The sequence below is a fragment of the Hylobates moloch genome, unplaced genomic scaffold (assembly GCF_009828535.3).
Source record: "Hylobates moloch isolate HMO894 unplaced genomic scaffold, HMol_V3 SCAFFOLD_11, whole genome shotgun sequence".
In the NCBI taxonomy this organism is placed as follows: domain Eukaryota; kingdom Metazoa; phylum Chordata; class Mammalia; order Primates; family Hylobatidae; genus Hylobates; species Hylobates moloch.
In genome coordinates, this window is record NW_026652286.1 from 100,109,701 (window position 1) to 100,130,550 (window position 20,850).

General features: G+C 38.7%; 1 long non-coding RNA gene across 1 annotated transcript in view; it reads left to right on the forward strand.

Annotated features, from left to right (window-relative positions):
• Nucleotides 1-20,850, forward strand: part of LOC131384536 (uncharacterized) — an 82,731-nt gene that overhangs the window by 23,133 nt on the left and 38,748 nt on the right. Inside the window, exon 2 of the long non-coding RNA XR_009215479.1 lies at nt 1,397-1,536. This is a non-coding gene — a long non-coding RNA (uncharacterized LOC131384536). The remainder of the gene's footprint in view (nt 1-1,396; nt 1,537-20,850) is intronic.

The window sequence follows — 20,850 nt, forward strand, 5'->3', positions numbered from 1 at the left end:
AGTGGAGTGTAGATGACTGTAAGGTTGAAATGGGAGTAATTTAATAAGCAAAATGGAAGAAAAAAAGTTTTGATTAGAGAAGTGGATGCTTGACTTAGGAATTGATTTTGGAATGTGGAGAAATCTACCGTATAACCAAGTTCAAGGAATAAACTTGAGTGGATTAGAGAGAATCATTTGTAGATGAAGAGGCTAAAGAAGTGACCTAAAGTGTTCAATAAATCATTCTTGGGGAATTTGAGGTAATGGGAGTTGATGCTAGAATTCTGGCAGAGCTTGGGTTGACTATAAAGAGAATGGGATAGAATATTTAATGACTGAAAGTGTATGGGACAGACTACTTGATTACTGAAGAGAAATAAATTGGAGGTCAATAGGTAATAATATTTAGAGAACAGTGCACTCAAAGTGTAGAAACTTCAAAGGAGACAGTTTAATTTTAATAGAGGGAGCAAAAAGATGCCACTGGAATTCAGAAGGACACTATCTGTACGTCTTTATCTAGAGTTAAACAGATGTGAGAAAATAATCATTTATCATTTACAAAGGCCTCAAGGGAGATGAAGTGCCAACCAAGACAAGAAGGTAGTTAGTATATGGCACATACACACACACACAGCAGTATTCACAGTTTCAGAGGGAACAGCAGAATGGTTTGTAAATGGGAGCCTGAGAAAATAGTAAGGGATTACGCAGGATTATGTGATGATGACAGAGTAGAGTAGATCTTGATTCAGGGGTCACTTTGAAATAGGTAGGCAATCAGTCTACATCTAATAAGTCACTTATCCTATGTCAAAACAACGTCAAAATCCAGACATTATTTAAAATACACTCAACATCTATCATTATTTCTATTCTTGATTTTACCTCTACTGCCTTAATTTAAATCACCATATCTCTCATTTGCATATCTTACCATATTCTCCTAACCAGGCTCCAGGTCTCCGCTCTTGATCCCTTTTAACTCATGCTCTACAAAACTTCTTGAATAAACTTTACATAAGTCAGTTTGATCATACAATTGCTCTTCAAAATGCCTATTAGTGCCTTCCCAACACAAGGTTCTGCTTAATAGAGTGCGATTTGTTCCCAAATCTCTTCTTTCCTTCCATCAGGAACGTTATGCTTTATCAATATAGGACCCATGTATTCCAGAATTTACCATGCTACTTTTTAATCCCTGAGAGTTTGCTCAGGCACGTTCTCTGTCTGGAACTTCCCCTTTCTCTCTTCTGTGAGACATTTTCTCTCCCACAGTCAAGCATCTAGCTCAAACCTTTCCTTGTTTTTAGTTTTCCAGGAAGAATTCATCAATCCCTCCTTTGTAGCTTGTGTGTATGTCTATTCAAATTGCTTTGACAAATGTTTGTTGAATTTATTTTTTTCTTAACAGTTTTTCCTACTAGACAATAAACTCCTTGAATAACAGAGGACCTAGAATGTTGTCTGTAACGTAGAAGATTCTTAATAAAGGCCTGCCAACTTGAAGTGGACTTAACACACCTGCTCTTGCCATAAGCACGTTGCTTTCAAGTAAGTTTTCTCTCTTTTGCCTGCACTCTTGAAATACAAATTGACCTCTCAGAATTTTTCCTCTAATGCCCTTGTAGGAAAATGTTAATAACTGGTCAGTGACAAGTGTGATTAAGGCTTCCCTTTTCTCTTATTTAGATTGGTGTCACTGCACTGGCTCTGAGAGAGCTGTAAAGAACAGTAACACTGCATCCACCTTGACAGAACAAACCATTCCCTAGAAATTGATAAGGGTTTTTTTTTCTTTTCTGGAAATGAATTTGGTGGTGGCAAAACAAATGGCTGCCTCAATTGCCATCCATCTCCCTTCCTTTAATAACTTTCATTTATTTTAACATGTCCCTTTCTCCGATTAATGCAATGAATGCATTTATCTTCGAAGGATGGGGATTAGCAGAATTTTCAAACACCGAGGAAAACAATGTCCCTTATCCAAGCCCTTTTCCATACTTTAAAGTGGTATTGTTTGGGGATCTTGGTTAACCACTTAGAATTCTGGTTCCTATTTGTCGAAAAGGAATCCATGGTCCTGAAAAATTATTTAAAGGCAAATTTTAATGCCTTGGCTGGGAACAAATATTCATACTTCTAGTATTAAAGACATTTTCAAGATGATTTCATGTGAATGCTGTTGGATGATGTGATTAAAGAATAAAATAATCTCTCCCTTCTGGTCCTTGGGGGAAAACAAAATTCAACCAATTGGTATCTTAAAACCATGAGTTTAATAAGTCTGGCAAATGTATATCAGACAAGCATTTGTAAACACAAATTCCTTATTAGAAAATGTGGCTCTTCTGTTCCCTTGAATTTCATTTGTCAACAAGCAGTTAAGAAAAGGAATAAACCAGCACATATTGTTGCAGTGAAAGGTTTACCCATTTTAACCTTGATTTAAAATTTTTTCATTTTTTTTTAAACAAAAATTGATGCTTAGTAGGTCTCAAGCATCCTTTTTGTTTCTCTGGAAAATGAGAAAATTTAGGCCTCAGCAGAAAAATAAAAGATTAAAAAATATTGTTCATCTTTTTAAACACTCTGACTTAGATTCTTTCAGGCAAATGATTTGAAAAATAATTGAATCAGGAAAAGAAAAATACACCAAAAAACAAGAGTAAAGCAAATAACCAAAACAATAACAACCACAGTCTTATCATTTCCCCAACTTAACCCAACTGAAATTCTTCCATAAAACTTCTCAATGGAATGATTTTTTAAAGAATTTTAATATTTAATTAAAAAATGTAATTATACAAGTAGTCTGGGGTCACCTACAATCTCTGATGACCACCCCCTTAAATGAAAATAATTTTTCATGCCTTATACTATTTTACACCTAGAAAATAGGAATAACCAAATAATTCAGTTTTCCAAGACATTCTCCAGTATCCTTGTGACATACTTTTGACAGACACTTAGTAAGAACTCGCAGCCACATCCTGAAAATGAGAAAACTTGTAAGTGAAGGGGTTTTAGTCCCAGGTCACTAATTTCAACTAGGAACAGAGGTCAGGAACATGAATATGTGGGTGAATTGTTTATGGGACTCAAAACACTGTTTATTTAATAGGTCGTTCTGCATTCATATGCCAGCTGCTAAATAGAATGCAATGATGCCTTATTAATCCAGAATGATCAGAGGCAAAGTGTTATACAAAAATATTCAGATGATAATTATACCTCACACTCATACAGAGCTTTTCCATATGCACGAGGCTCACATTCATTATTTCACTTCATCCTCACAACTTCTGTCATTGCACAGTTGTGAGAAAATTGAGATTAAGAAACTTGCCCATGTTTACAAAATCCCTTGTCATCAGGGGTGAGGTTTGAACCTTGGTAATTTAACTTATAGTCAAATGTTCAAAAAAAAAAAAAAAAAACTTCAAGGAGCTGTCAAACATAAAAATTATCTGCACAAGTGCCAGAATAAGTTTTGATCTAAAGTTGTTTTTCAAAATCCTTTAAACATTTATTATGCCTTTCCTGGTATTAACAGAAAAAGGGCACTGAATAAAATTTAAAATTTTTTTGTGACTCAAGATGGGCATAAGTAATTTCTATGATTAGTTTTGCTGTGGTAAATACAGGTCTACATCTATTTTTTAGTGTTTCTTTCCTATTTCTCAATAGCAGTTTGTCAAATATCACCTCTCCTGATATGTGTGCTACCTTCAAAGAGCTTTTCTTTTTCTTTCCCATTTCATCTTCTAATGTTATGCTTCTAATATACTCTAGGCAGAGAGGTTAGGTCATTAATCTTATTAAATGTGTTGGCCATAGTGATAGGTAAGGCAAATCAGTGAGGACTAAAATTGTCAAACTTTAGTGTACATAAACACTACTTGGGGAGTGTATAAAATACAGATTCATGGAACCTACTCACAGAGATTCTGATTTGGTAGATCAGGATGGAGCTCAGAAATCTGCGTTAATAATTTTCATTCTTTATTTTAGATACAGGAGGTACCTGCGTAGGATTTTTACCTGGGTATATTGGACCGAGGTAATGAGCATAGTACCGAATAGGTAGTTTTTGAATCCGTTTCCCCGCACTTCTTTAGTGGTCCCCAGTGTCTATTCTTCCCATGTTTATGACCATGTGTGCTCAGTGTTTAGCTCCCACTTATGAATGAGAATATGTGATATTTTGTTTTCTGTTCCTGCATTAATTCGCTTAGGATAATTGCCTCCAGCTGCATCCATGTTGCTGCAAAAGACATTATTTCATTCTGTTTTATGGCTGCATGCAGTAGTCCATGGTGTATAGAGACCACTTTTTTCTTTTTATCCAATCCACCATTGATGCACACCTAGGTTGATTCCATGTCTTTGCTATTGTGATAGTGTAGCGATTAACATAAGCATGCATTGTCTTTCTGATATAATGATTTCTTTTCCTTTGGGTATATAGCCAGTAATGGGATTGCTGGGTTCAATAGTAGCTCTGTTTTAAGTTCTTTGAGAAATCTTCAAACTGCTTTCCACAGTGGCTGAACTAATTTGCACTCCCACCAACAGCGTATCAGCCTTCCTTTTTCTCTGCAGCCTCACCATCATCTATTGTTTTTAGACTTTTTAATAATTGTCATTCTGACCGGTGCGAGATGATATCTTATTGTGGTTTTGATTTTCATTTCTCTGATGATTAGTGATGATGAGCATTTTTTCATGTTCATTGGTTGTGCATATGCCTTCTTTTGAGAAGTGTCTGTGTCCTTTGCCCATTTTTTAATGGGTTATTTGTTTTTTGCTTGTTGAATTGTTTAGGTTCCTTATATATTCTGCATATTAGAACTTTGTCAGATGCATAGTTTGTGAATATTTTCTTCCATTCTGTAGGTTGTCTGTTTACTCTGTTGATAGTTTCTTTTGCTGTGCAGAAGCTCTTTAGTTTAATTAGGTCCCACTTGTCAATTTTTGTTTTCGTTGCAATTGCATGTTAACCAACATCCCATGTATTTCTGAAGGAAGTGTTCTCCTGTCCAGAGTTTAATGAACACTAATTTAGAAGCAAAATTTATATGGTTCATGAGTGAAATAAATTACATCAATTTCCTTATCTTTTAAAATGCTTACTTCAGATTCTAAGAGAGACAACATGGCCCACACAGAGTACATAGAATTTGGAGTCAGTAACATCTGGATTGAAATTTAGTTCTGTTCCTTTCAAGTAAAGTGACCTGGGCAAAGTTTCTTAACTTCTCTAATCCTCTATTGCATCGTCTGAAAAGTAATTCCTCATCTTCTCATCTCATGAGGTTGTTGTATCTGATCAAATGAGATAGTGCCTGTAAACATATTTTCATATACTATACAATTTTATACGATTGTTTAGAGTTTTATAGCTTGTTGTTGCCAGAAGATGTATTGTTACATCAGTAATTGCTTTTCTGAAGTTATATGGCTTTTCATTTGAAATGGCCAAACTGCTGCTGTACTATAATTACTGTCTGCCTTAGCAAACAACATGTAACATTCAAGGCTAGACTCTGGCCACCAGAATTTCAGGACACATCAGGAGACAATTTTGCTCAAGATTCTGCTAGAAAGGGTAAGAAAATAAATAAGGAGTTCAAGCAAGAAGAGCCTTCCCTCAGAGAAATAGAAATTGCAAGGTATTATTGCAGCAGATTCTTCCTTCAGGTTCAGCACCTGCTCAATCACCCAACCTTCCCAATTTGAATAAGTGATTAACAACTCATTAACAGATCATTAGCTAAATCAGTCCAATGTAGTGAAGAGGGCCCAGGTTCAATAATTTTCCTGGATTATCTTCAAATGTAGACTCAAAATTAAATGTCTTATAAAAATGTTAGTATTTATGCTATTTTTCTATCAGCATAGAGCTAAGTGGTTTGTGGAAAATGACTCTTTCCTTTACATTGAGGAAAGTATTATTATTGTCCTGTATTGTACCCTTCTGAGTAAAATTTGGGTCAAGAGTCTGATCCCCTAACTCCCTTTCCATCTCAGATTTTCCCAAGTTGTTGGGTAGATTCATGACTGCTGCTGGACCATTGGCAATTTCAGTTTTATGTCTACTCCCAACAGCCTCTTGTGTTGGTCAAAACAGGTCAGATGTTGATTTGGGTTACTCAATGACCATTCTCTGCACTTCATATGATAAATTAACTTTTTCCCCATGTTTACAGTCTGATGAAAAGATGACACACAGCACAAATGAAGCCAGTTGGAGACTACCATCTTGAATACAATTTCTTAAGCAGAGATTTAAAAAGCTTGATAATGGTTGTCATTCCAATTCATTACAGAAGTAGGTTTAGGTTCTAATCAGTTGTGGTTTCTGCCTTTGCAAGTGCCTTGGCTTCTGCCTGCATCCAAGCCTGAGTATCCAGTTTCCCCTTGCTTCTGCGAGTCCCCATTATCTTTCTCATGCATTGCCTTTGCCTAAACTATCCTGAGTCCATTTCTGTTGCTTTCAACCAAAGAACTCTAACTGATAACGTGGGCGTTTGAGCTCTTACTTTCACACTGGTGGAGAGAAACTGAGATTTTTGTTTGTTTGATTTTGAGACACAGTCTCACTCTGTCACCCAGGCTGGAGTGCAGTAGCATGATCTCAGCTCACTGCAACCTCCGCCTCCTGGTTCAAGCGATTCTCATGCCTCAACCTCCCGAGTAGCTGGGGTTACAGGCGTGCACCACCACATCTGGCTAATTTTTGTATTTTTAGTAGAGACGGAATTTCACCATGTTGGCCAGGCTCATCTTGAACTCCTGACCTCAGGTGATCCTCCTGCCTCAGCCTCCCAAAGTGTTGGGATTACAGGCATGAGCCACTGTGCCTGGCTGAGTTAATTCTTAAACTTGGAATCAGTGCCCTCTTTGTTCCTACTTAGATGGCTTGCTGTTTGAAAGACTTCTTCATCTCAGACATTGCCACTGCTATCCATTCATTGGCACATTCCAGAAAACTGGAAGGCATTTTTAATTCCTTTCTTCATCAACCCCTGCCTTTAGCCAACAACAGGTCTGATCATTTTGCCTCTAGATGATATGTAGACTCTGTTCATCTGTCTGAATCTTCATTGCCATTTTTGTCCTTCTATGGAATACTTTTCATACAGCAACCACACAATCCACATTTTTAACATAAATTGGATAATCTCACTAGACTACATAAATACTTTCAATAGCTTCCTACTGCACTTAGAATTAAATCCTGTGTGACCTACTCACTCACTGAGATCTTTTTCTAGCCTCCTTTCTTGCCATTCCCCTTGCAGGGGTGCTTTAGCAAAACTGCACCCCATTCAGATCCTTGGACTACCTGAGCTATCTCTGTTTAGGGTTTATTAAACTACCCTGCTATTTCCTCTTCACATGAATCTTTCCTTTTTGTCCTTCAGGTATTAGTTTAATCACCTCCACAGAGAGTCCTTCTGTGATCTTCCTATTCAAATAAATTTTGTTTCCTTTAAAGGACTCATAAACTTATAATTGCATATGTATTTGTTCCTTTACTAATTTATTGTCTATAATTTCCATTCATAGGATGAGCATAAATTATAGTCTGTTTGGCACAGTTCTATTCTGTATCTGCTGTCCCAGCAAATTATTAAAGGTGCTCTCTTTCACTCTAAAAGTGTCCAGGTTTAGTTAATAAATTAAAGGGTCACCCCAGTCTTTAGACTATAAGCATTATAAAATCAAAGACTAATGCTTTTCCTTCTTTAATTTCATCAATGCATATCAAGTTTCAAAAAGAAAAGCTCTCTTGAGGACCTCACTAATCCATGATTAAATTATCATCATCAAAATCTTCACAAAAGGGATATTCCAGAACACTATAACACTCAGGTGTTGCAATGTTTATAACTCACCTCGACTTTACTGTGGCCCATGAGATTTATTTTTCCCTCTCTCTCTATGAAAACTTTTATTTCTCCATTCATCCTAAACTGCTAAAATTAGGCTAAACAAATCACTAGATGAAAAAATGACACCATGCTTCTCTTTTCCCTATTCGCCACTTATCTCTCTCTCTCTCTCTCTCTCTCTCACACACACACACACACATTTTAAAAAACTATATACCATTTTTATCAGGCCACCTGAATTTCTTCCCTCTTTGTCTTCTAAAATGCACTAATCTCTCTATATGCTGTCTTTATTTGACTTCTAGGTTTACACTCTTGATTCCTTCCCACCCTATTTTCAACAATTGGGGACTTGCAGAAAGGTAATTGAAAATATTAATGGGTTTTATAATACCAAGATCCAGATTACCATCATTACTATGCCACTTTCTAGCTTTGTGACCTTGAGTGGGTTACTTCAACTTTCAAATATTTAATTTCCACATTTTTATAATGAACATAATATTAAAGAGTTATTTTTGAGGATTAAATTCTATGAATATGTCATCCTAAAATGTGCTAATCATACAGTTGAATGCCATTATTATTGTCATCGTGACTCTTGTGTGAAACATTTAGCACAGTGCTTGGGACAGGTAGATCCTCTGTACTTGCTGTTGTTATAGTCCATGGCTTCGGCATTCATCCTGATCACCAACATGACACCCAAGAGCTCTCACATTCACCACCTCCTTCATCTTCACTTAATCTTGACTTGAGTCTTACAGGACCAACACCAACATACTCCACATCTCATCTTTACTCGCAGTGGCACTGCAGCAAACATTTAAATGATCTCTTTCCCTTTTTCTTTCCTGTCTTTCTTCTTTTCTTCATTCCTTTCTATTTACCCATGTTCCTTTTTTCCTGATATTTGTACCTATACCAGCCTACTTTAAAAAATGGTCTTGTGGGCCGGGCACGGTGGCTCGTGCCTGTAATCCCAGCACTTTGGGAGGCTGAGGCAGGTGGATCACAAAGTCAGGAGTTTGAGACCAGCCTGACCAACATAGTGAAACCCCGTCTCTACTAAAAATTCAAAAATTAGCCAGGCATGGTGATGCGCACCTGTAATCCCAGCTACTCAGGAGGCTGAGGCAGGAGAATTGCTGAACCTGGGAGGCGGAGGTTGCAGAGAGCTGAGATTCTGCCTTTGCACCCCAGCCTGGGCGAGAGGGCGAGACTCTGTCTCACAAAAACAAAAACAAAACAAAAATAGTCTTATGTCACTTAACAAAAGAAATATATTCTGAGAAATGCCTCATTAGGCAATTTCATTGTTTTGCAAACATCACAGAGTGTACCTCACAAATCTACATAGTATAGCCCAATACGCACTTAGGCTATATGATACAGCTGTTGTTCTTAGGCTATAAACCTGTACAGAATGTTACTGTACTGAATATTGTAGGCCATTGTAACATAATGGTATTTCTGTATCTAAACATAAAAAGGTAAAAGTAAAAATATAATATAAAAGTTAAAAAATAGTACACCTATATGGGGCACTCACCATGAATGGAGCTTGCAGGACTAAAGTTGCTCTGGGTGAGTCAGTGAGTGAGTTGTGAGTGAGTGTGAAGGCCTAGGACATTTTACAGTACACTACTGTAGACTTTGTAAACACTATACACTTAGGCTATACTAAAATTATAAATAAGTATTTGTATTTCTTCCATAATAAATCTTAGCTTACTGTAACTTTTTCTACTTCATAAGCTTTTAATTTAACTTTTTGATTTTTCCAATAACATTTAGCTTAAACACAAACATATTCTATAGCTGTACAAAAATAATTTTCTTTCTGTATATCCTTATTCTATAAGATTGTTTTTATTTATAAAACTTTTTGTTTTATTTTTTTACTTCTTAAACTTTTTGTTAAAAAGTAAGACATAAACATGTTAGCCTACACCTATGCAAGGTCAGAACCATCAGTATCACTGACTTCCACCTCCACATCTTGTCCCACTGGAAGGTCTTCAGGGACAATAATGCCCATGGAGCTGTCATCTGTGATAACAATGCCTTCTTCTGGAAACCTCCTGTAGGCTCCGCCTGAGGCTGTTTCACAGTTGGCTTTTTATAAGTAGAAGTACACTCTAAAATAATGATAAGAGTATGGTATAGTAAATACATAAGTCAGTAACATAATCATTTATTATTATTATTGAGTATTAGGTACTGTACATAATTTATATGACCAACAGCACAGGAGGTGTGTTTACACCAGCATCACAACAAACACATAAGCAATGCGTTGCACTATGATATTATGATGGCTACAACATCACTAGGTGATAGGAATTTTTCAGCTCCCCTATAATCTTATGGGATCACCATTGTGTATGTGGCCCACTGTTGATGGAAAGTTGTTATGCAGCATGTGACTATAATTTTTTTTAATCTCCAGAGAGTTAGTTTAAAAAAAAATCCTTATGGAGAGTATAATTTTTTAAAAAGATGAGAAATAATGTAAATAAATAAACTTGGATACTTTTTAGAATTATTAGTGAATTCATATCTACTGCAATCTTTATCTTATAGGCAGCCACTGAGATGGCCCTGGTGATCCCGCCTCTCTGTATTCACACCCTTCTGTATTCCCCTGCCTTTGAGTGTGGGCTGGACCTAGTGACTTCTTCTAACCAACAGGATTAGGAAAATTTGATGGAAAATCAACTTCTACGATTCGGTAACAAGTCAACAAGTTAGTAACAAGAAGAGGTCGTAACTTCTGTGTTGCTAGCCAGCTCCCTCGTCTTATTGGGTTGCACACTTAGATGACGCAAGCTGTCATGCTGGAGATACCACATGATAAGGAACTGAGGGCACCCTTTGGCCAATATCCAGCCAAGAAAAGAGGACCTTAGCTTACCAGCCCATGGGCAACTGAATCCTGCAAACACTCAGAGGAGCTTGGAAATAGAAGCTCCTCCCCAAGGAAAGCTTTGCAATGACCACAGCTCAGCCAACACTTTGATTGCAACCTGTGAAGGACGCTGAAGTAGCAGAGCCACTTAAGCCATGACAATAAGTATGACACTTTGAGCTGCTAAGTTTTAGGGATAATTTATTACATAGCAATAAGTAACTAGCGCACCTGGTTGCCTTTTCTACTGTTTTTCTCATTTCAAGTTCAAGGTGTTCAACACTGTAGGTATTTTAAAATCTTGCCACCTGGAAGTCCTATAACCTTGTAGTATCTAACCTTAATTTGGTCTTCACCATTGCCTGGAAGGAGTTTGCTTATTCATGATTTCCTTTCAGTGCCACTGAGTACCTTTCAAACTTTCTTCTACTAGCAGCATTCTCAGCTAACTCATCCTCTGATTTTAGTGAGAAGTTTAACATTAGCCATCCCCAGCGATTCCAAATCCCTTCTTTTAGTGTTGATGTTTCCCTATGTTTTTAACCATCCTCCTCCTTTTCTTCTCTATCAGAGGAGGGGGTGGACCTTCTTTCTGATGACCGCCCTTCCACCTCTGCTAATGAGGCCTCTTCCCTCAAACCTCTCCCTGACATTGTTACAGCAATTAAATTTCTCCATCCTAGGTTCCATTTTTCCTGTCCCTATTCAATAACTTTGACCCCTTTGATGTAGCTATAACTACATCTCACCTATCCTATAGAAATAATAAGAATTAACCCCCAAACAAAACAAAATAGCAAATGCCGACATCCTTTCTGCCCTTAAGTTCTCTTTCGGTTCTTTACCAGCAGTTGCCTATGCTTGTCCCAGATTCCTCACCTTTTCTTCATTTACCAACATTTAGCCCACTTTCAAAGTACAGCTGCTGTCCTAGTGAAAGAAAATTGTCTCTCAACTTTCGTCACACAAACACTCCATCCCCCACAGTCTTTTTGACACTTAAAACATCCCATTTGTGTCCTCCAATCATTCCTTTTTTTTCCCCGAGCTCTATGCCTTCTTTCTTCTACCCGCTGAAAGGGGACTCTGTCCTCAACTGCTCTTTCTTTCTTTTTAAACTAATATTCATTAAGCACCTCTGTGTCTTAGATATTGTACTAGGTACTACATCTATGTGTCATCTTCGATAGTTTTCCTTCTCCTTTGCTTCTATTCTTATTTTAGTTTTCATTGTGGCCTGAAAATCATTATATGAATTTCAAATTAACTCCTCACAGAAATCTTTGTGACTACTCATTTGTGCATTTTGTCTCCCTCAAACCTCAGATTTTGCTCCTGCCTTCATCTCTCTCAGCTTGTGGCTAAATCAGCTTATTGTCTATTGCGTGACTTCTTGCAACCATTCCCTCCATTGCCTTCCACTGCTATTGACCCAAGTCAGGCCCTTGCTACTCCCTTCCTAAGCTACTTCGTCTTCTCATAGTTTCTCCTTCCTTCTTTCAATCGATCTCTGTTCTGTTCTATTCTGTCCCTCCTTTTCCCTTCCCTTTCATCCCCCTCCACCCCTCCCCTCTCTTTCTCTTCCCTTTCTCTGACTGCTGTTAGGTAGACTTGGTTTGATTGACAATATCCCTCCAAGCTCTTCTTTTCTTTTCTTTTTTTCTTAGACAGAGTTTTTCTCCGGTTGCTCAGCCTGGAGTTCACTGGCATGATCTCGGCTCACTGTAAACTCCGTCTCCTGGGTTCAAGCGATTCTCCTGCTTCAGCCTCCAGAGTAGCTGGGCTTACCGGTGCCTACCACCATGCCTGGCTAATTTTTTGTATTTTTAGTAGAGATGAGGTTTCACCATGTTGGCCAGGCTGGTCTTGAACTGCTGACCTCAGGGGATCCACCCGTCTCAGCCTCCCAAAGTGCTGGGATTACAGGCATGATCCACCATGCCTGGCCCAAGCATTTGTTTTCATTCCTGGTTTACCAGTGCAAGTCTCCATTCCTAAAGATTCTGATATAATTGGTTTAGAGTGGGACTTCAGCCTTGGTATTTTCAGCTTTAATATATAGCCAGAGTTTTAAAAAAATTTAAAAAAAGAAAAGAAAAAACAAAAATAAAAACACTGAATTAGCTTATTTGAGAAGTTTTAGTGTCTTCTCACCAATCATTGAAAGAAGTTCCAGTTTTTTAGTGTGGCATTTCAAAAGCGCTATGATTCCAAACACGTTTAAAATCTTAACTCTTAGTGCATTCTTATATGGGTACTTACCCAGCTGAACTACCTGTTATGCTTGTATGTTACTTGAAGTCTTCTGTAAGTATACTTCTGCTCATAATGTTTTCATTAGCAAGCTTGATATTACTGCCCTATTCTCACTTCTCTACTTGTCAAAATCCCAGTTAATAACATTCAAAAGTTTTGTAATGATAAACTCAAATAAACTCAAACCCCAGCACTCAAATATTTGGGCAAAAGACGTGGATACACATACATAAAAGATAAATTGCAACTGGGTTCTGTGGCTCACTCCTGTAATCCCAGCACTTTGGGAGGCTGAGGCAGGAGGATAGCTTGAGCCCAGGAGTTCAAGACCAGCCTGGGAAACATGGCAAAACCACACCCCTATAAAAAATACAAAAATTAGCTGGATGTAGTGGCACGTGTCTGTTGTCCCAGTTACTCCTGAGACTGAGGTAGGGGGATTGCTTGATCCCAGGAGGCAGAGGCTATAGTCAGCTGAGATTGTTCCACTGCCCTTTAGCCTGGGCAACAGAATGAGACTTTGTCTCAAAAGAAAAAATAAAAAGGTAAATTGCTCATAGCTGAACATAAGAAAAAAATTACCGACTCAAATACAGATTTAAATGGCAATAGGATACTTATTTCAAATACAATCATCGTTCTTTTAAAAAATAATATTTAGTTCTGGGAAAAAGCTTGTGAGACTAGCAACTGCATTTACTGCTACTGAAAATGTAACTTGTACTTTTGTTTTTGCCATATGTCGCAAAATGTAGTGAGAATCCTAAAATCATTTTTAACATAGTAATTCCACTCATATAAATTTGTCCTAAGGAAATGATCAGAAATTCAGACAAAGATTTATATGTAAAGATATTGAGCAAAGTGTTGTTTATCACAGCAAAACACTAGAAGCAAATTAAACGTCCAGTAGTAGGGGAATGACTAAATAAATCATCCACATATTAGACTGTCTGCATCCATTAGAAGTAATGTTTACAAAAAATGTAATGATGTGGAAAAATAGGGATGATGCTCAAGTGAAAAATTATCTAACAACTTATATACATTATTATTTGGGATGGACACTTATCTCTTACTCTTGATGATTCCTTCCTTGCAGGAAATGGAGGGCACATCCATTAACGTTACTTCTAGTCTTTTTTTCTTACTTTACGCATTTCACTCCTTGAAAGGAGTAACTTGACAGATGGGTGAGTTTGCACACTCAATTCTTCCTTCTGCTTTTCTATTTTCATATCTTTTTGGCTCAGAGAACCCATGTTCTGGACTTTTTCCTATATGTAAAAGATTTTCAATGGCAGTTTCTAAAATAGGGAGGTCCACAGTTGTCCAGCAGTTCTCGTCCCTGTGTGGGTAAACCTGCCAAAGTTTATGTTCAAGTGTACTAGGTGATTTACATACATCACTTCATTTAATGTTTACAAAAATTCGAAGTCACTATTTCCATTGTACAGATGGGGAAATTGAAGCTAATCAACTCATTTGTTTATTCAGTGTCCCCAGTTGGAATATTGACTGAGAGAGTATTAGAATTTAGGTCTGAGTGACTGTACAAGACTTGTGCTTTTAACCATTTGTATCACTGTCTCCCTGACAGAAGAGGCTGCTTCTCTTAAAACAAAGCAAAACAAAACAACAAAATCTAATGCAGCTCATAGAAAAGAAACTGATTTCCAGGCACTTTTATTTTGTATTTTCTAGGAACCACCTGGTATAAGTTGAAGTGTCAAAAAATTACACAATAAATGTCCAATTTTCAGAGCGGGGCTCAAAACAGCAGAAGCCTTAGCTGAGTGGATGATCGTGTGAATGACTGGCCTTTTCATGCCTCTTCCCTGAGCTCCCACAAGTGCTCACACGGGAGAAGTACAATCTCCAGAAGCTCCTGCAGCAACTTCGCATTATTCAGTAAGGTGTTCTCCTATAGCACGTGCTGCCTTCAGAATTTCAGTAATTGCTCGTAAATCCTACTAAGCCCCGGAAGCTTTTCGTCCATTTGTTCAGCTCTGGTGTGCTGTGGACGAATAAACCAGAATGAAACACCAGTACTTGGAATCAACTCTTGGGAATTAAACACCCTGGTAAGATGCTGGTTTGTTCCCATCAGATATGATGGCGTAGAGTAAACATCCCTTCTATGATGGGCCGACATACAATGCCTCATTTCTGGGGAAGCAGAAAGCACCTAGAGCCTTCCTCCATTGTGATATCAGTGGAGGTCAACAGAACACAGATCAGAGACTAAATACAGGAATAATTACAACTTCCCTTCGTTGCCAAAAGAAATTGGTAATATGCTTGTTTGACTATAGCCCTGGGCTCAACACAGAGGTTCAAGAACTGGATAGTATTCTCATCATCTTAGAGTTTACAAAGGGAGTTTGCATCCTCAATGTCTTTGTTCTCCTATTGAGAAAATGGAGGGAGAGCTCCCAGGTAAAACAGAAGCACTGCTTTACCTTTTTGTATGTCTTCCCATAGGTACTGAGAGGTAATGAACAGTAAGCCACATCTTTCATCTCCCATCTTTTACTTGACACTGTGTATCCAGTTCCTGTTCTAGATGCAAAGTCTCACTGAAGTAGCGTGATGACTCCTTGTATTTTCTTTCTTTACATCCGTTCCCTAGATTTGCAACCTAAACTCATATAATCTCTGCTGTGCTCTGAATGTTTTTGCCCTCCCTCAAAGTTGGTATGTTGAAATGCTAATTCCCAAGGCAATGGCTTTAAGAGGTGGCACCTTTGGGAGTGGATTAGGTCATGAAGGTGCAGTCTTCATAAGTGGGATTAGTTCCCTTATGAAAGAGGTCTAGAGAGAGTCCTCCACCTTTCCATCGTGTGAGGTTATAGTGAGAAGACAGCTGTCTATGAGGAAGACGCCCTTACCTGACTCCAAATCTGCTTGCACCTTGATCTAGGACTTCTCAGCCTCCAGAACTGTGAGGAATAAGGTTTTGTTGCTTATAAGCTACCTAGTCTATGATATTTTGTTACAGCTGCCTGAAAGACTAAAATAATCCCTGAGAATGTCTTTATAAAACATGACTTCCATCAAGCATGTCTTGTACTCATAAGCTATCACATACCCCAAGTCTACACACGTCAACTAGCATGCAAGATTGAAAAGTCATGTATAGATATGTGTTATAACCAAGCTTGATTTCTGGCTATTGTTTAATACAAAGTTTCCCAGCAAAGCTAGATTTTTTATTGTCTCCTAAGGATGAAAGGCTGGGTTTCTTTTCTCCCTCTCTTTTTCTTTCTCTATATTTATATCTATATCTACATCTATATAGTCATCAAATTAGGCTCCCTTCTCTCATTCTCCATATCCATTTAAATTCCACCCCACTTACTATCTCAAACCTTAGAAGAAGAACTAAGAAGAACTACCTTATGGAACTATTTCATACTTAATGATAAGCATAAAGATCTTTAGTCTTTGGGAAGAAATGCCCTGTGCTTCACAGGACGGTTTAAATGAGGTACAAATACTAGCACAAGGCAGTGTTCTTTATAATCTCCCAGCAGGAAAAGAATAATTAGAATAGTCAATCTCTATACTTCAGGAGAGAGGGATGCCTATAAGGAAGGGTGGCATGGCAGGCTTCTCATGATTCCAGGGTGGCTATTCAAGGGGAATCAGAAATAGATAGTTTTCCAAAACACATAAAATCCATTGACTTTTACCTTTCTCCTGGTTAACATGAGACTAAATGATGCAATCAGAGCAAAACAGATTATATGTATCTTTAATAATTTTGGAGTTCTGGATATAAATTTTTTTTAAAAAAGAAAATAACTGGATAGTAAGTGTTGCTTTTTCTACTCCATTTCCAATTGGAAGCTGTTAATTTGGCAGGGAAAGTAAGATATGAGTAGGGAACAGCTGGCTGTATAGATGGTGTCAAAGCAAGATTTGTTTTTCTGGACCATGGCTTTCCAGAACAAAGAGTTCCTGGCAAGAGACGGTGTTCATATCACAGGAGACGTGGGAGGAGAGTTACTGACCTGACCAAAGAGCTTTAAAATGAAATTTGTGGAAGAAAGAGAAAAATGCCCAGATAAAACTGCAAAACTAGATGCCCCTGAGGATAATGATGACACAGAGAGAAGCATCGTGATGCAGTCTCTATTCTCTTATTTTTAGGAGAAAATAGGGGGGCAGGAGATCGCGATGTTTTGGCCCTAGATGTCTATATTCCAATGCAGTTCAGTCCTCTGCCCTGTTCCCTTTTATTTGCTCTCTGCCAGCTCCTGCCTCTCAGCCTGATGGTGTGCTTTGGCTCTAGAGTCAGATAGACCATTTGGGCTCCTGATTTAATTCTGATCTGGGCAGATGCAAGTAATACACCCAAGACACCTCAGCCTTGACCAAAGGCATGCTGTGCCTGGGGGGCCTGCCACCACGAGCAGGATTCTAAGTATATCCACTTCAGCTCTTCTTCCCTGTCCATAAGGCTGCGGTCTGAAGTGATACACAGGGAGCATTCGTAATCTGCATAGACATCAGTTGTACCCATGCCTTAGCTCTGATCTTTTGAACTGAGCTTCTACCTTGATTACCTTCTTTTAAACATGTCTGCTTGACTCATGTAATACTTCAGCTTTTTAAAATCAGAGATGTGTCTTAAATTCTGGAAAGTGACTAAACCACTATGGTGCAAATGTTAAGATTAAAGGATCGGAGGTCAGACAAACTGAGATGGAATCCTACTCATACTGATTTGCTGATCTCTGTACGTGTCCATTTCCTTCTTTATAAAATGTGAATTATTACAGTGCTTAGGAATCTAAAAGAAGTGAAAACGTGTAATAGCTTCATTCATTGCCTAACTCATCATCATGACCCAATACTTGTTTGTCGTTATTCATTTTATTATTCTTTTCATTATTACTATTTTTTTTAATTTAATGTTCTGCCAAGTGTCTTTTATTAGAGGTGATCAGATGCTGGAAACCCAGACACGTGTGTATGAACCCCTTGTTGCTTCTCAAAACCCCATCAACTGGCACACTGGCCTGCCACTTAGAATTTGCCCCTCAAGTGACCTTCCTGCCATAAGACATTCCATATTGCTGACCACTAGATGCATTCCAATTTTAACATTGTGCAGAGGGTTACAGCCCAAGCTTGTCAACTCAGGATGAACCACCCAGAATTTCCCTACCTCCTTCTAAGCAGGTCTCTACCCACACTCAGCATCTTTCTTGACTCCGCCAGCCTCATTATGTCAGCTTACTAGCAAGAAGACAAAACGAAACAAATCAATGGAATGCTTCCCACAAGACAAAGGATACCCTTTCATATCCATCCGTGAGCTTTTAATTGGATGATATTAATGACTAGAATGTGGCAAGGAAAGGAAATCTTATTTGGAAAGGAAAAAAATCACGTTAAGGGTATCAAGATTTATTTTCCAATACTTGAAGACTTTGTCTTGGAGACTTGGTAGTATATTTGTTTTGTGTTATTTCAGCCAGCAGATGTAGGAGCAATGACTAAAAATTATAGGGAGGCTAATGTCAACTAATTAAAGGTGAGCTTTCTAACAATTAGAATTGTTGAAAAATAGAATGAGGTGGCTCAAAATCTTCGCCTTTTTTCAAGATTCAAGCAACAATAACAACTACACAAAATAATTTCATGCTAATAATTAATTACTTATCCTTGAGTTTATGGTTCGTTTAACAGCATGACCTCCACATTTTGTCTTCTATGCCCAACTCTGGGCCTTTCACACTCCAAAGATAGTGATTTTTAGATCTGAATGCACTCCTCATACAAGTGAAAGCTACAGACACAAAAATAAATGTAGATACAACAGAAGCCAATAGAATACAGGCCAAAATGTTAGAAGAATATACCAAACCCCAAATGGCCACTGAGCTTTCTTCAAAACCTCCAAAAAATACCCCTGTCCCTCTCACTACTCTGGGTTTTAAATTCCTTTATTTCACCTAATCTCGGGACATGGATGAGATTGGTCTATTTATGGGGAGTAGTTAACAGATGTTTTGAGACCTAAAGCCAGATCCACCCACTTGGTGAGACAGCTGCTGGGGGAAGAAGGTCGGTGCAGCAGATAGAGCTCTGTGCCTCTGTGCCCTAAGGTCAGGCTACAGCAGAGCATTCTTCTGGCCCTGGCCTCAGTAACAAGCCTAGTGCAGAACTGGCTTAGGGCTGGCTAACAGTGAGCCTCAGCCTGCAATAAGGAACTTCTGAAATGGGCAGCATTCAGAAGTCAACATGTGAGAAAGTCTGGTACCTGGCACCATCCTACTCCTCTCCAGCCAATGAGATGTGGTGTTAAAGAAAACAAAGAAACAAACAAAACACTCAGTGATACTTGTTAAAGCACACAGTAAGGCAGACTTTATTCCGGATCACTGTGATAAGTGTAGGGGCAACAGCAATGGGATTTTGTAAGTGGAAAAGAAAGACTGGGTTCAACTCCAGTGTAACATTGGCAGAGAGGAATTTAAACCCAAGGAGCAGGGTGGGGGTCAGCAGGTGGAAAATCATGAAGAGGAAACAGGCGAGGTAGGTGGGTTCTGCCTAAGCTGACCAAACAGAAATCTTGCTGGAGATAGGTCAGAGTGACTAGACGTCACGTGGGGGGCGGTGGAGAATGAGGAACCGAGCAGGTACCGAGGATGATCTGTAAAGGCCAGTGGGGGGATCTTACTAAACTGACTTCGGTTGTTTGTTAAAGTTGGATTTTATAAGGAAGTACACAGAGGACCCAGAAGAAGTTTCAGAAGATGGACTAAGGTTTGACCAAGCAAAGAATCTTTAGCAGTGGTTTAAGGGAAGAACTCAGTCCCCAGAAAAGAAATTGAAAATTAAGCAAGGTAAGGACTCGGACCCGTAGAGACAGGGCAGTTAGGGAGGTTATAGCAACACAGAATCAGGTACAGTGCTCAAAAGGCAAAAAGCCAATAGCCTTTATAACTAGATGCAAGATGTTGGGTGAGGAGCTGGGGAGGGCTTGGGTTTGAGAAATAAGGTAGAATCCCAGTTATCAGAATCCAGAACTGGGCACAGATATGCGGTGGTTTCCCCAAGTCTCATTCTCTCCCTGTCTCAGGTCCTCATAGATAATCTCCCACCTTTTTCTTCTCTTTGTTATAGAAATAGATATAGAAGCATATGCAATTCTTCCAAGTGTTTCTGACCCCATGCTTTCCTATAGCAGGTGTTAGTGGAAACATCCTCAAGAGGGGTGGATTTGATTAAACAGAGGCAGCTGATGCCTATGACGCCGACTGACTGAGTGCTCCTCATTTCCTCTGGGTCTTCAGGCATTTTCTGAAACAGAATTGAGTACAATCAGAGAAGGGCCACTTCAGTGATCAAGGAGGTAGAAAGATTGACAATGAGAAGAAACGTGTTGTACATGAAGGATACAGAAATAGGTATATGGGAACTGTTGTCAAGGCTTCTTGGGTGGAGAACTAGAGCCCTCCTCTGAAGCAATGAAGAGGCAATTTAGTAGTACAAGGAAAATGTAGTGCACGGGAGGAAGCAAACTTGTGGAATTCAGTCCCACAAAAGGTGGAACAGGTTAAGAATGTTAAAGGATTAGCTAGGGTGAGATCAACTCCTTGTTTGGTTATGGATGGAAATGAGGTTCGGGCCAGGGGCGGGGTGGGGGGGTTCATACTTAATCACATGATCCTGTCCTTGAGAGACAAAATACTGTTGATTGGTCCCAGGGCTGATGCAGATCCAGTCTTTGAGGGCTTTTGTCATTGGCATTGGAAAGAGCAGGTAGCCCCACAAATGTCTGTG